The sequence below is a fragment of the Callorhinus ursinus genome, unplaced genomic scaffold (genome assembly GCF_003265705.2).
Source record: "Callorhinus ursinus isolate GAN/ISIS: 27379988/994484 unplaced genomic scaffold, GSC_fseal_2.0 scaffold4, whole genome shotgun sequence".
Lineage (NCBI taxonomy): Eukaryota > Metazoa > Chordata > Mammalia > Carnivora > Otariidae > Callorhinus > Callorhinus ursinus.
The window spans coordinates 98,337,870-98,354,630 of record NW_027397066.1 but is presented as its reverse complement, the minus strand read 5'-3'; the positions used below and the strand labels follow the sequence as shown (position 1 = coordinate 98,354,630).

At 34.8% G+C, this 16,761-nt stretch overlaps 1 long non-coding RNA gene across 1 annotated transcript; it reads right to left on the bottom strand.

Moving 5' to 3' along the window:
* Positions 1 to 4,118: 4,118 nt before the first annotated feature.
* On the bottom strand, positions 4,119 to 16,761 carry LOC112826165 (uncharacterized). The gene is made up of 3 exons (XR_012378013.1): positions 16,552 to 16,761; positions 13,576 to 13,734; positions 4,119 to 4,513 (listed from the first exon to the last, which is right to left on the bottom strand). It is a non-coding gene; the product is annotated as an uncharacterized lncRNA (long non-coding RNA).

The window sequence follows — 16,761 nt, the reverse complement described above, 5'->3', positions numbered from 1 at the left end:
CATTAAAGGAAATTTTAAAATTTTTATAATGATTATCTGAACGTTTAAAAATCGGTTAAGCACAATTATAACAAAAGAAAATTATAGATTAATATCTCCATGGGCATAGATGTAAAAGTCCTGCATGAGATATGAGCAAATTTAATACAGGACATATACATCAAGACCAAGTGAGGTTTATTCCACAAATGCAAGACTGTTTAACATTTAAAATTCAATCAATGTGGGCACCTGGGTGGCTCAGTTGTTAAGCGTCTGCCTTCGGCTCAGGTCATGATCCCAGGGTCCTGGTATCGAGCCCCACATCGGGCTCCCTGCTCGGCGGGGAGCCTGCTTCTCCCTCTCCCACTCCCCCTGCTTGTGCTCTCTCTCTCGCTGTCTCTGTCAAATAAATAAATAAAATCTTAAAAAAAAAATTTAAAATTCAATCAATGTAACTCACTGAAAAAGAAAATATAGTTATCTCAATAGATGTAGGTATGATCAAGAAAAAAAAATCTCTCAACAAACTACAGTTGACCTTTGAACAATGCAGAGGTTAGGGGACCCAACCTCCAGTGCATTCAAAAATCCTCATATAACCTTGACTCCCCATAAACTTAACTACTAATAGCCTACTGTTAACCAGAAACCTTACCCAAAAACATAGTTAACACGTATTTTGTATATGTATTATATACTGTATTCTTACAATAAAGCAAGGTAGAGAAAAGAAAATGTTAAGAAAATAAGAAAGAGAAAATACATTTATAGTACTGTACTGTAGTAATAAAAGAATCTGTGTATAAATGGATTCGTGCAGTTCAAACCCATGTTGTTAAAAGATCAACTGTAGGAAGAGAACTACTTTTTTTTTTTTAAGATTTTATTTATTTATTTGAGAGACCACAAGCAGGGGGGAATGGCAGATAGAGGGAGAAGCAGGCTCCTCAGGGAGCTTGAGCAGGGACCCCCATTCAGGGCTCAATCCCAGGACTCCAGGATCATGACCTTCAAGTTGAAGGCAGAAGCTTAACTGACTGAGCCACCCAGGCACCTCAAAAATCTATATCTTTTGACTCCCCCCAAAATTAACTGCTAATAGCCTACTATTGACCAGAAGCCTTACTGATAACATAAATTGTCGATTAACACATATTTTGTATGTTGTTTGTATTACATACCATATTCTTACAATAAAAGTAAGCTAGAGAAAAGAAAATGTTATTAAGAAAATCATGAGGAAGAGAAAATACATTCACAGTGCTGTACTGTATTTATTGAGAAAAATCTGTATATAAGTGGACCCATGCAGTTCAAAACCCTGTTCAAGCCCTCAACTTTGTTTTTAGTAACTACAAATTGCTAAGCACTTCAAAAGCTGAACTTCTGGGGACTCTATTTATTGATTACTTTGTTTTCATATTTCTAAGTAATTTTGAACACTTACAAGTGAGTTCAATATTATTGTATTGCACTTTAGTTTACAAAGAACTTCTTTAAGGGTTCAAACATTTCTAAACTTTGATGAGTGGCAAAGAGAGAAAGCACCTACTTCTACACTGAATCTGAATTATTTTTTATTTCAACATCAAGCTTGTAAAATATATATGTATATATAGTTCAGTACTCTAATTGCATGTATGTATAAAATATTTATAAAATTTGGCAACTCTAGCTTCCATTTCAGTTATTAGAGCATCATAGCCCTTTTAAGATGCATTTACGAATTTTGTAGATACGACAACCAATACAACAGGCACATTTATTCAATGTATATTTCTTAATTTAGTGGAACATGATTTTTACCATGTTTTTACAAGGTTCTCATCACAACTTGAATTCATTTTATTACTGTATAAAGCAAATAATTTTATCTCAATGTTGAACTTTCAAAATAAATTTATGATGGCTTTAACAATAGTGTCAGATGTTTTATCTTGGCAAAATGAACTCCATCTAGTTTTACTTTTTTTCCCCATGATTGGTATGGGGATAAAAGGCAACCATTTTTAACTGGCTGGTGTTCTATTTGTAGCATCTGATATGTTATAAGATTCTCATCATTTAAACATCTGTGAAGTGATTCTGTTAAAGGAACCAATAAAATAATAGTTCTTGTTTCACTTTTGTAGGGTCATAAGAAAACTTGGAATCTAAAATGAAGTCCTTTGACCCAAATGGAAAGTTTTACTTTACAGAGTGACATGTAAATAGCTTTCTGCAGCTGTTAGTTAAATCATGATCTCCAGGCACAACCATCTTAAAATAACAGTAACTTCTGAAGTGGATATTTTTTGGTTTTCAGGTGGGCAGCCATTATGGTCCTCCTGTTGGATGGGGAATTTTAACATTTTTGCAAATTACCCCACCATTAGCTTTCCTGAGAAACAGAAACTCAATCATTAGTTTTTCATGAAATAGTCTGGGCTTTTAGCTCATTACTGCCAAAAGTTTATTGTGATTAAAAATAAAAAGCATTGATAACAAAATAAAACAAAAGTTTGAAGATTTATACATAGGATACTGTGGGAGCAAGAGTATTCAATCATTACAGTACTTCTACATTATGGTAACCAGCTTCTATTTCCTGCACGTATCTCATAGACACCTAATCTGTAATTACCACATTTCCTAAAGATCCTTCTGATTAGCAGCCTGGAAGTCTGTTACATCTTGAAACCTGTAGCATGGGCCATGGCATAATTGGCTAGAACGCCAAATAGACTGCAGGGACAACTGTGTTGAATACTTCTTCCTCCACCCCCAAACTAGAAGGATTTAACTGTTCTAAGCCACCTGAGTCCAAGTGCATATCATTTTATCAATTAAGACTCTGCATACTGTCCTGAACAGCTATTCTTATTTTGCATTTTAAAAGATTCTGGAATAGAAAGATAAGATTATCTTTCATTGTTTTTATATGTGTTAAGGTGAGACTTCTTTTTCCTGCATACTACTCTCACACTTCTACATGAAACTATAGTAAAAATTGCAAGTACAAAATAAAGGCCCATCATATTGATCCTCACTTATTATAATACAATACTTAATACTACTTGTTTAAATCAGGAAAAAAATTTAAATGGGGATTGCCTCAGGCAAACTGGGACATACAGAAACCATACAGTGGTTTAAAGTCATGGTGAAAATAAATTCAATTCAAAGCCACAGGTAATTGTTGAGGACCTACTAACCCCAAGAACCTTTGCTATGAGCTGAAAGGAAATACAAATAGGAATTAAGCCAATTCCTTCCTCTTACCTTTAGAAAGGACATATATACAAAGGATTTACATTCAGAGTAAAATGGTATGACATTTTCTGGAAAATTAAGGAAGTGAGACTCCTAAATTGAAGAAAATAACTGATGGTATTTGTTTCTAATGATAAAACTTGAGCTTTTAAGTAAAAATGAGAATTGGAAGCTTGACAGTTTCCCAATTTTCCCAATATTTAAGGGTTTTCTGATGAGATTGATGGTGATTATGAAATATGTCAACATTTCAAAGACCTGCATAATTCAGTGAATCATTATTTTCTAAATGACAAACGTGTGAGTAATGTTACAAAATCATGCATGGCCATTCAAATTGCAAAACAGACCAATGGATTTTAATATAACATATTGATATGGTTTCCAATTCCACATTACAACTAACCTTAATACACAACACTTTGCTAAGTTTGGGTTTAGTATACAAAAAAATGAAGTATTCAGAGTTTTCTGAAAAGACTATCACAACATGCCCTTCTTTTTCCAACCACGTATCTGTGTAAGGCTGAATTTTCTTCCTGTGCTTTAACCAAAATAGCTAATCACAATAGACTGAGCACAAAAGAGGTTATGATAATCCAGCTGTCTTCTCTTAAATCAGGCATTAAAGAGGTTTGCAAAAATGTGAGACAATGTCACTTTTCTCATAAATTGTTCTATTTTAGAAATTTGTTTTCATTACAGTGTTATTTACATTGACATGTATTATTTCCATTTTTAAGGGAGTTAATAAATAAAGATTGCCTTAAATAATACAATTGAATTCAATTTCATAACACTAGGGCTTTTGAGAAAACAGGGGAAAGATTATAGCAGTAATGATCAGGAAAGTTTTTCACAAAAGACCTGGTATTCCAGTTAGACTCTGAGAAGTGGCTTGGATTTTAATAGGAAGTATTTTTAAAAGAATGAAAAGTCACAAGTAAAGGCATAGAAACAGAAGAGCACCTGATAGTCTCAGGTAATAAGGAGTGATGAGTTCAGTTTGCTAAAATACGAGGAAGACACCATTCCGTCCTGCTTTTCTTCTTACCCCTACACCCATTGCTTTTGTCTCTTTTTTGTCCTTTCTTCCTTCTCACTCCATAAATATTGATGCTTCCAATGGTCTTATCCTTGGATATCTCTTCTCATTCTATCTAATCGTCCCTCACAAATTGCATCCATCTCCAAGACTGCAACTTCACTTCTTGGCTTCAGATCCCAGATACTCGTCTCGTCTTTCCTCCCAAGCTCCAGAGCTATACGTTCTGGACATCTGAAAGGCAACCAAACTCATGTGAAATAGATGTCTTCCTTGAAACTTGAAACCACTGTCTCTCCTACATCCCTTTCTTGGCATGTTCCATTGAGGAGTAGCTCAGGTCAAAACAGCAGAACCCCCCCACTCTGCGCTCTCAACTTCCTCCCTCATATTCATTCAATTCCATCCCACTGTTTCACCTTTTTCTTTTTATACTACTGCACTATTTTCCTTCCCCCTTTTTATATTAAGATATAATTAACACAACATTATATTAATTCAGGTGTACAACATGGTGATTTGATATTTGCATATATTGTGAAATGACCACCACAATAAATCTAGTTAACATCCATCAGCACACATAATGACAAATCTTTTTAGTGGTAAAACTTTTAAGATCTACTCTCTTAGCAACTTTCAAATACAGTATTGTTAACTATAGTCACCATGCTGTATAGTACACTTGTGACTTATTTATTTTATAACTAGAAGTTTGCACCTTTTGACTATTTTCTTAGTTCTGTCTCTAGTCTTAACAATCTTTCATTCCATCCTCCATATTGCTGCCAAAGTCGGTAGTAAAAAAGCAACACATATAATATAATCATGTTGTTTCCCTGTTTTGAAACCCTTTTGTGGCCCCTTCCAGGAACTCTTAGCATCTTAGTGGAACATAAAATGCCAACCATTATCTGGCCCTTGATTACTTTTCCATTCTTAATGCTTGGCAATGACCCTCCTCAACCCATAGGATATTCCTTGCTTCTGCCATATCAAAGAGCTTGCAGTTCTCCAGATGTTTCCAGGTTGTTTTACTTTGCCATGTACTTGTTCGGGTACTTTCTCTTCCAGGAATGCCTTTCCCTGCTCCATCAACAAAGATTACCAAGTCACCTTTTATGATTGTTCTCATGATTTCTTTTAAGAATCGTTCTCTTTACATTGGGTTAAATAATATAATTTATTCTCTCTTTTAATAATAACATTTTAAAAGTGATTGTTAGAATTTAAAATGTTTTTAAAACTATTCTTAATTGATTTACCCTCTCCACAGCAAAAAAATACCACTGTAGGAAGCACTTTGCGCAAGCTCATGTTGTTTTAAATAAGAAGCAGAAAAAATTTCAATATTTAGTGGAAAGAAGCCAATAGGTTTTTCTTCTAACATTCCAACCTATAAACTGGCAAACAAAGAGCTAAGATTTATAAAACATATGCTCAATATCCAAATGTATATTGTGTCCCTTAAAAACTTGTTTCACAAATGATTTTATATTGCTGGAATTCCTTGAATATTCAAATTTAATTTTGGTGGATTTGACATTCTTTTATATCTCAGAAGATATTTTGTTTTGAGAGGTTTTTTTTTTTCTCAAGCAGAGCTAAATTTCTAGTCTTTCATATTAACACAGCTATTCATTCACAGTTCACTTTAAAAAGGATTAAAATTCTTAAGCAGAAACATCATAAGTGTATTTGCCATCCCCTGAATTCAAGTGATATCAGAGGTACAGATAAGCCTGCCAGAGACTTGCTTTATCACTGGGCTCAAGTCCCCAAAATCAGTGAGCCCTTGTAGCTTTCTGTGAAAAACACAAAAACCTGAAAAGGTGTTTTATGAAGTCAATTTAAAAAAAATGAAACATGCTTAGTTTTATACAGTATCTTCAGTTAAACTGTTCACCTACATCTAACATTGCGTATGAACTCCTAATAATCTGAACCTTTGAACTTCATTAAGACATTTCCAATTCTACCACTAAAAAATAATCTAATAGGAAGAATTTTGTCAAAAGAAACTGATAATAAGTGATACCAGCAAGGATCTTGTTATATCCTCATTGTGCTTTGCTTTTTTGGTCTTGAAGGCAGAATGATGACACAATACTCTTAATTAGATGCCTAGGGACTATGTCAATTTAAAAATTGCCTAAACACAGAGCTGGAAATAACCTGTTTAAGATTTTAAAAAACAAAATTCAACTGAGTAAATGTTAAAGATCTTATTGGCTTTATTCAGCGATTTATGAGTCAGACAGCGTCCAATCTAGCAGATAGAAAGGAGCTCCAAAGAGCTGAACAAAATGAAAGACTTTATAGGCGGAAAAGAGCAGAAACAAGAAAGTTATACTAGGCCAAAAGTGGATTGGTTATTGCAAGATTATTTTCCTTTAGGGGATGGTAGTGATCTATCAAGTAGATTACCTAACTAATGCTGATCAGTTAACTTCTGGCTGACTGGTTGAAAATTCTGTTTTTGGGAACCCTAAAACTGAATTATGTGTTTGGAGACATGGAGGTTAGCATGAGTGACTCCATTTTGAGCCTGTTGTCTTGTTTTTAATAAAACAAATTTGGATGGAAATATATATATATAAAATTTACTGAGGAGATGCAGAATGTACACAGCTTTTATACTTAATTATGTCAAGAAGACATTATCCCAGTTATAGAAATGACAGGTCTCACATTTACCTACCAATATAGACTTCAGGGTCTATCATATTCATTTTAAGAGCAGAAATAATCATCAAAAAGGCAGGGGGAAGCATCACTTATTTGCTATTCAGGTGATTCACCGACATGAGATTTTTCATAGGTTTATAATGTTGGCGATGCTTTTCAGTGCCTTGTAAGCACCATCTGCATGAAAGTAGGGTGGTGGGTTTTTTTAAAAGGACTTAAAGAGGGAGGCAAGAAATAAGTAATGGAGTCAAGACAGCTAGGAACTAGAAAAGAATAAAAGAGATGTGAAAACCACCTGAGAAATCAGCCAGCATTTGTGGAAAGAATATAGGATTATAGAAGTTCGGGTCCCAAATGTTGAGAATGAGAAAAATCAAAATTTAATGAGGCAAAAGTTTTATGACAGAGTGATGAGATCTCTGGCAAATCAGATTTTTCCCCATTTATTTTTCTGTTTAAAAGATTCTGTTTCATAGAAGCCGTGTTGTCAGTTTAGTAGGGATGGGAGAGCAAATGGCAATGGTAATACTGTAGTTCCCCTTATCCACAGAGGACACGTTCCAAGACCCCCAGATGATGCCTGAAACCACAGAGAGTACTGAACCCTGTAGAAACTATGGTTTTTTTTTTCCTATACCTACCTACCTACAATAAAGTTTAATTTATAAATTAAGCACAGCAAGAGATTAACAATAAATCATAATAAAATAGAACAATTATGACAATATATTGTAATATAAGTTGTGTGAATGTGGTTCCTCTCTCTCTCACAATATCTTACTGAACTATACTCACCCTTCTCCTATGATGTGAGATGATAAAGTGCCTACGTGATGAGATGAAGTGAAGTGAACGACACAGACACTGTGATGTAGCGTTAGGCTGCTACTGTCTGACCATAGGTCAGCAGGAGGATCGTCTGCTTTGGGACTGCAGGTAACTGAAACCGTGGAAAGCTAAATGTAGATAAGGGGGAACCAGTGTACTTTTAAACAGGACAGAAAGCTCTTAGCTTCAGAAATAAAAGGGAGGAGGCTGTCCCATCTCTCTGAGAGAGTAGATGCAAGACCATCCTGAAGAAATTTTGGTTTTCTACCTTCTGCTCCCCATTTAGAGACACATCATGCCTGCTTTATGTACAGATGACATCTTAAAGCTGAAATTTGGAAGTAGAAGAATTGGCTTTTATAGTTAAAGCATCGTGCTACAAAAGCGGATTTACACCTTCTTTTGGATGGCTGGGAAACTGTCAATGCAAGCCATGGAAAGAAGGCATAGCGCCTAGAAAGACGGAGGCTAAGAGCCAAATTCCAGGAAATCAAGGACTGTGTACAGTGTTGGGTTAAAGTGAGCCATAAATGGAAGAATTTCCTCTCCCCTCCCTTCCCTCCCTCCACTCTCCGATTTGTGTGTGGAGGTGGGGATGGGGAGCATGTGTCTGCGTGCACACATACATCTTAATGTACATATATTTTAGGAGCTGATTCCTTTTTTAAAAAGTTTGTTTCAAAGTATCCTCTTGAAATGTAGTTATAATTCAGTTCGCTTTAACTCTTAAAATAGGCTTTATAATGAAAGTATAGCAAATGTGGAGAGAGTTTGCAATCATGCAAAAGGCACTGGAGGTCAAAAGGTCTGGGTTCCAGTCCCAACTTTCCCAAATCCCTGTGACTGTTACCTTGACTATCTGAATCTCAGGTTGCACATCTGGGGAAGGAAAGGATTGGACTCGAATGATCTCTAAGGCTTCCTCCAACTCTGACATTTGATTATTCTGTGAAGTCTGGGTTAAGCAGAGAGGCATCCTTTGTATAGCATGTTAACATCTGGTAGAGGCATCCCCAAAGAGTAAGAGCAGGAAGGGACAAAACGAACTTCTGAAATATTGAAATTGTCCCCTCAACAAATGAGTAGCTAGCTTGCTTTGTAACAAAGCGGGGAAAAAAGGATCACATTAATAGCCACACGTGGTTTTTTACAAGCGAACAGGGCTAAAGGTAGCAAAGCCAAAGAACACATACCTAAGGTCACCAAAAGACAAATACCAACATGTATACGACGCTGCCCTTATTAAATCTTTCAGGTGAAATAGATAATGCAAATAAACTTTAGATATCAAATAATGCAATTATAACATAGTAATAAACCTAGTGAGACGCAAACAATAGAACTGTATTTTGATAGATCTGCTTGTGTATATTTACTTGGCTTGATCACTTACTGGCAATGTGCACTTGGGGAAGTTAATCACGTGTTTATTGTGGAAAACTTGGAAAATGTCAAAGAATTTTTAAAAAGCTTTAATGCATGGAATTCTGGAAAATGTAATTTTAGCTTTCCAACCTTTGTAGTAAAGGAAAATAAGCCAGAACAGGTGCATCTATATTTGCCATGTTTATCATCTTTACCTAAAACATCATCCTAAACACATATGCTAAAGATATTTCCTTTAAGAGCACAAACAGACAGAAACATTCCTCATCAGGTTTATTAATCAATATTGTTTTGGAATTTCCACTAAATGCAATAAAAAAAGTTAAATGATTATTTATAACATCACTGGAATAGAAAAAAATGTAGGGCTGATGATTCAGTTGTACATCTAAAAAAACCCCAACTTGCAGTTTTAAAGTAATAAAATAAAAAACAAATAATTTGATAATTAGATCAGTTACTCAGATAAATATATATTTAAAAATCTATAACTTTTTCTTTACTGGCAATAAACAGACCTTCAAATGGAAAAAAGCAAACACACATAAAAACAGTAAAGAATTAAGTTAAAAAGGAAAATATAGAATCTAAATGTTAAAAAAACAAAACCCCAAAAATCTATACTAACTTACCGAAGGGCCCAAAGGCAAAGCAAATAACAGAACATGTTCTGGGTTGGGAATCTTAATATCACAAAAATATCAAGCCTCTAGAAGAAGTAATAAATTCAATAAAAAAATTTAACAGCTTTATTGAGGTATAATTAAATACAGTAAACTATACATATTTAAATATGCAATTTGAGATACATACACATGATCATACACCTATAAAACTACTAGCACAATCAAAATAATTAACATATCCATCACTCTCAGAAGTATCCTCTCGCCCCTTTGTAATCCTGCCCCCTCACCGCTTTCTCCCCCCTCCCCATTTCCAGGCACTTACCGATCTACTTTGTTACTATAGATTAGTTTGCATTTTCTCAATATTTATGTAAATGGAAACTTATGTGTTCTCCTTTTTGTTTGGCTTCTCTCACTCAACGTAATTATTTTGAGATTCATCCATGCCATCCATATGGCATGGATATACCATAATTTATTTGTCTTTTCACCTGTTCATAGAAATTTGGGTTAATTTCAGTTTTGAGTTTTTACAAACAAAGCTGTTGGGAGCATCTGTGTATAAGAGTTTGTATGGACATGTTTTTGTTCTTGGAACTTAAAAGTCACCAGAAGAAAACAAGAAAAATCTTGATGATTTTAAAGTTTTGGGGTTTTCGTTTAGGTCTATGTTCTCTCTTGAATTAATTCCTTTGTATGATATGAGGTAAGAGGTAGGAATTGAAGTTCATTTTTAAAGATTTTTTATTTATTTGTCAGAGAGAGAGAGAGCACAAGCAGGGGAGTGGCAGGCAGAGGGAGAGGCAGGCTCCCCGCTGAGCAAGAAGCCTGAAGCTGGACTCCATCCCAGGACCCTGGGATCACGACTTGAACCGAAGGTAGACGTCAACCAACTGAGCCACCCAGGCACACCTAAAGTTCTTTTTTTGCTTGTGGATATCAAATTGTTCCAGCACCATTTGTTGAAAAGACAAGAAAAGTCAGTCCTCTTTTGCACGTGTTGAAAATCAATTGACCGTATATTTTTAAATTTATTTCTGAAATCCCCAATCTGTTTCCTTAATATTTTTGTCGATTTTGATGTTAATACCATAATGATCTGATTATTGTAGCTTTGCAATAAGTCTTAAAATCGGTAGTATAAGGCTCTCAACTTTGTTCTTTTTCAAAGTTGTTTTGGCTAATACAGGTTTTTTTTTATTTTCATGTTTATTTTTGAATAGCTAGTCCTTATCTCAAAAAAACTTGCTGGTATCTTGACTGGAGTTGCATGGAATTTATAAATCAGTTTGGAAAGAATTGAAAATACTAAGCCTTCAAATTTATCAATACAGTATATCTCATTCATTTAAATTAAGAAGTTTTGAACCTTTTATAGTTTCTCTCTGCAATGTTTTGAGCTTTTCTGGGTATAGGACTTTTCCATATTTTGATTCTAATGTAAATGGCATTGCTTTATTAAAATTTATTACAATTTCTAATTGTTGCTGCTATATAGAAATACCATTGATTTTCAAATATTGATCATGTATTCTTTTTTTTAAGATTTTATTTATTTGACAGATAGAGACATAGTGAGAGAGGGAACACAAGCAGGGGGAGTGGGAGAGGGAGAAGCAGGCTTCCAGTGGAGCAGGGAGTCCGATGCGGGGCTGGATCCCAGGACCCTTGGACCATGACCTGAGCCGAAGGCAGATATTTAAGGACTGAGCTACCCAGGCGCCCCTTTAACCTGGTAAAATTTGTATATTATTTGTTCTAACAGCTTTTTTTATGGAATCCATTGAATTTTTTACATAAACTATTATGTTGTGTGCAAATAAAAGTTTTTATTTCTTCCTTCCAAACAAGATGAATTTTTTCCCCTTTGCCTTATTGCCCTGGCTAGAACCTCTAGTACAATGTTGAATAGAGGCAATACAAGCAAACATTCTTGTATTGTTTCTCATCTTTGGAGAAAGTAATTCAATTTTTCATCATTAAATATGTTGTTAGCTGTAGGCTTTTTGAAAATGTCTATTATTAGGGTGTAGAAGCTCATTTTTATTCCTAGTTCACTGAGAATTTTAATCAGTATGGATTTTGTCACAGGCCTTTTTCTGTGTTTGCTCAGATAATTATATATTTTTTTTAAATCTCTTTATATGGTGAAGTACGTTGATTTTTGAATGCTAAACAAGCCTGGCATTCCTGGAATAAACCCCACTTGGTCAAGATATATTATCCTTTTTACACATTTTTTTCATTTGATTTGCTAAATTTTTGTTAATCTTTGTATCTATACTTAGAGCAATATTCATTTGTATATTTTTCCCTTTTAATGACTTTATTTGGTTTTGGTATCAGGTAATGCTAGCATTGTAGAATTTTTTGGGAATTATTCCATCTTCTTCGATTTTTTTGAATAATTTTTATAGAATTGGGTTTTTTTTCTTCCTTAAATATTTGGTAGAATTTACTAATGGGGACATCTGAGCCTAGAATATATCTGTCAGAAAGTTTTAAATTACAATTTCAATTTACTAGATGTAGGACTATTCAAGTTATTCACTTGTTCTTTAGTCAACTTTGCTATTTAAGCTGTAAAATTCATTGGCATAAAGTCATTCCTAATATTCTCTCATTTTTTTTTTTTTTTTAATATTGGTAGCATTTGTAATGATTTACCTCTCGTTCCGGGTGTGGTAATTTGTGTTCTCTCTCTCCCCCATTCCCTCTCCCCCTCCATCTCCCTCTCCTTCCTGATCTGCCTGGCTAGAGGATTATCAATTTTATTGTCTCAAAGAACTATCTTTGGATTTTCACTGGTTTTATCTATTATTTTTCTGTTATCTCTCTGACCGGTTTCCCTACTCTGATATTTATTATTTTCTTTTTGCAGTTTACTTTGGGTCTCATTTGTCCTTTTTTTCTAGTACCTTATGATGTAAAACTGGTATCACTAATGCAACGATCTTTCTTCTTTTCTAATGCAGCATTTTAGTGCTATGGATTTTTCCCCCTAAATAATGCTTTTGTTATATCCTACAAAGTTTGACGTGCCACATTTTCATTTAGCTGGAAATAATTTTTAATTTCCCTTTTAATTTCTTACTGACCCATGGGTATGTAGATATATAATATTTAGTTTCCAAATATCTGGGATTGTCCCAGATTGTAATTGGTTTCTAATTTAATTCAATTAAGGTCAGAGAATAAAGTTTGTATGACATAAATCATTTTAAATTTATTGGGATTTGTTTCGTGGCCCAAAGAATCTATCTTCATAAATTAACTCTTAATGGATCATAGACACAAATGAGAAACCTAAAATTATAAGACTTCTAGAATAAAACATAGGAGATGTCTTGGCAATCTTGACTTAGACAAATATTTCTTAGATACAATGTTAAAAGCTTGATTTATGAAAGAAAAATTAGTAAATTGAATGTTATCAACATTAAGAACTTCTCTTCAAAAGACACAAAGAATGAAAAGTCAAGTCACGGTCTGAGCAAAAATATTTGCAAACAGCATATCTGACAAAGGACTTGTGAAGAAATATGTGAAGAAATCCCCAAAATTCAATAATAAGAAATAAAACAACCCAATAAAGATGGGCAAAATATTTGAACAGACACTTTATCAAATAGAATGTACAGATAGATGACAAATAAACACATGAAAAGATGCTTGACAACCTTAACCATTGGGGAAATGCAAATTAAAACTACCTAGAAAGACTACTATGCAACTACGAGAATTTCTAAAATAAAAAACACTCACCATACCAAGTGCTGGAGAGGATATGGAGAAACTATAATTCTCTTTCACTGTTGGTGAACGTGAAATGGTACACCATTTTGGAAAAGAATCCGGCAGTGTCTTAAAAAATTAAATATACATCAACCATGTGACCCAACTATTCCACTCCTAGGTATTTGTCTGAAACAAATGAAAGGTTATGTCCATACAAAGCTGTGTACATAAATAGTTATATCAGCTTTATTTGTAAAAGCCTCAAACTGGATAATCCAAAGTCCATCAGCTGATGATGGATAAACAAATTGTGATATATCCATTCAATGGATATACTACTCAACAATAAAGAGGAGTGAACTACCAGTGCACACACACAAAATAGATGAATCTCAAAATAATTAAGAAAGCCAACCCCCTCCCCCAAATATAGTGCATACAATATGATTCTACTTATATAAAATTCTAGAAAATGCAAACAAATCTTTGACAGAAGGCAGATCAGTGGTTTCTCAGGGGTGGAAGGGTAGGGAGAGGAAGGAAGAAGTGATTACAAAGGAGCACAAGGAAGCTTTTAGGGGTGATAGATTTGTCATTTTAATTATGATGATTTCACGGGTGAATAGATGTCAAAAACATCAAACTGAACACTTGAAGTATGTGCAGCTTGTTGTGTGTCAATTATATGTCAATAAAGATGTTAAAAATTCTTACAGGCGCTACAACTAAAGTTCAATGCTGGCAACATGAATTTAATATTTATTATTTTATAAGTCATCCTTTAGATGTTTCAATTCCAGAGAACATATTAATTAAATTAAAACTTTATTCTCTGAAAAATGGCATTTTTATATGAAAACATTCATTAAAATTGGTTTTCTGACATGAAATAAAAGACCCAAAATATTAAAAAATTATAAATTTGTTTTCATCACTAATATTCACATAATATATCTAAAATTATAACCAGTTAAAAAATGAACCATTAAATGAATTATTTCAACTTAGAACAATTCTTTCATTTCCTACCTACTTTATTCTGAATTGAAGCCTAAACCTTTATTTAATCTAAACTAAGATACATGCATTTTATTTCATCTTGAAATACTCTTCAAATAGTGACGTTTTAATTAATCAAATATTAATATTAATTTTTAATAAAAATACACGTGCACTTTAAAAGCCAAGAAGTCAAAAAAATACGAAAAAATGCAAAGCAAATCTAATTTGCTGCCTTCAGAAAACAACTTTTGCTTTTGCTTTACTGAAATGATATTGTCTGAGAACACCTTTTATGCATCCACTCAGCTGGCTCTGCTTTGACATCACACTAAAATGTTGGTGTACCTAGGGCTGCATTCTTTACCGACTATTCAATTCTTTCCTGAACTCCAGATGTGTGTATCTAGTCACTTAAATGTGAAATAAAACTAGATATTCCATGAACCTAAACTAGATTTGTTAAACGTTACAGGCAGGACTTCTTATTCAAGATGATTATTCCCACATTTGGTATTTCCAGACCAGACTTCTCTGACCTCAGGTTGAAATATTCCATTTCATACCTATTATTAACAATTGATATCTCATATATACCTCAAATATAACTTGTTCCAGCCTGAACCCAATTCCCCACCCTCATAGCTCCTCACATAGTAAAGTGTATTATTGCTCAAACGAGTTGCCTATAATCTCAGTAAAGTATACTATTGCTCAAACGAGTTGCCTATAAATCCTTAGCAGATAGCAAGAAGTTCCAAAGAAAGATTATAGGTAATTACTATGTTCTTTTATGATGTCTTTTAAACATAATGAACAAATTTATAATGACATCATATTAGTTCTTTGACAAAGACATTCATTCAACATCTTTAACCATTTAAAATCAATTCAATTTTCCCAATTTCTGAGGCAATTCACAACCCCCATATCGCTTTATTTTTAGTAGTTAGAACACAGATTGAACCTACAGTTGTACCAGATGAGAAAACTCTCAACGTATAAACAAGTCTTGAAAACCTTAGTCTTTTTTTTTTAAGATTTTATTTATTTATTTGACAGAGAGAGAGACAGCGAGAGAAGAAACACAAGCAGGGGGAGGGGGAGAGGGAGAATCAGGCTTCCCACCCAGCAGGGAGTCCCATGTGGGGCTCAATCCCAGGACCCCGGGATCATGACCTGAGCCGAAGGCAGCTGCTTCATGACTGAGCCACCCAGGCGCCCTTGAAAACCTTAGTCTTAAAAGAAGGTGTTTTCTTAGGAGCCAATATCACTTGTTAGTGAAATAAACATGTAAGTTGTTGGTTCATTCCTGGCGGAGTACACAGAGGACAAGGAGAAACCAAAGAAAGAGTGGCCACTCCAAATTGGGAGGTGGTGGTTTTAGTAAGTAAGGGAACTTACTTACAAGGCTTGTCTTCAGCAGCCGCTAGATGAGTAATCTCTGCACTGGCGGACAGAATCTTAAAAGGTTATATAGAGGCCTTAATGGGGTTTAGTCACATATCCCATCCAGATAGCTCAACAACAGACTCTCTCAAGGCTGCATCCTTGAAAATTGATCCCATGGTGGTAATGGTGGGCAGAACATATATGCAAGGATGGGGGTGGGGTTGGGGAGCTTCCCATTGCCCAGGATCCAGCCCCGAGGTTGGCTGACAGTCAGGTCCTCTGGATGACCTTCTCTAACATAATTATATACATATATATACAAATCTTAGAAGCCTGTGATTACAATATGAAGTTACACTTTAAAAAATAACCCAAATTATTATGGGACAAGCCGTCGGTTAGTACTTGGATGGGAGACCCGTTCACTAAATTCAGTTCCCATTCAGGGTGATGCAGATGTTCCTGAAGTCCCTGAGGGTGGTGATATTCCATGCGCTTCTGAACTCAGTCTTCAGATTCTTCCACTCTGACTGGGTCTTGCCACCAGGCTCAGTCATTTATGACTCTTCCACTCTTCAGATCTAAGGTGAGAAAGGACCCTGCCCTCCTCACCTCTAAACAAGTGCTCTTGGCTCGTGTTTGTGGAGATGGGACTCAGAGGTGCTTGTGGGAGGCTGAAGGGGCTCCAGAGGAAACAGACTCCCACTCTCACTGTTGCCATCAACACAGAACCTTTGTGAGGTCAGGATGAGCTCTCCAGACTTAAGCCCAGATCATTCAGCATATTTGTAGGCTTCTCTGTGTCTCTAAGTTTAGAAACAA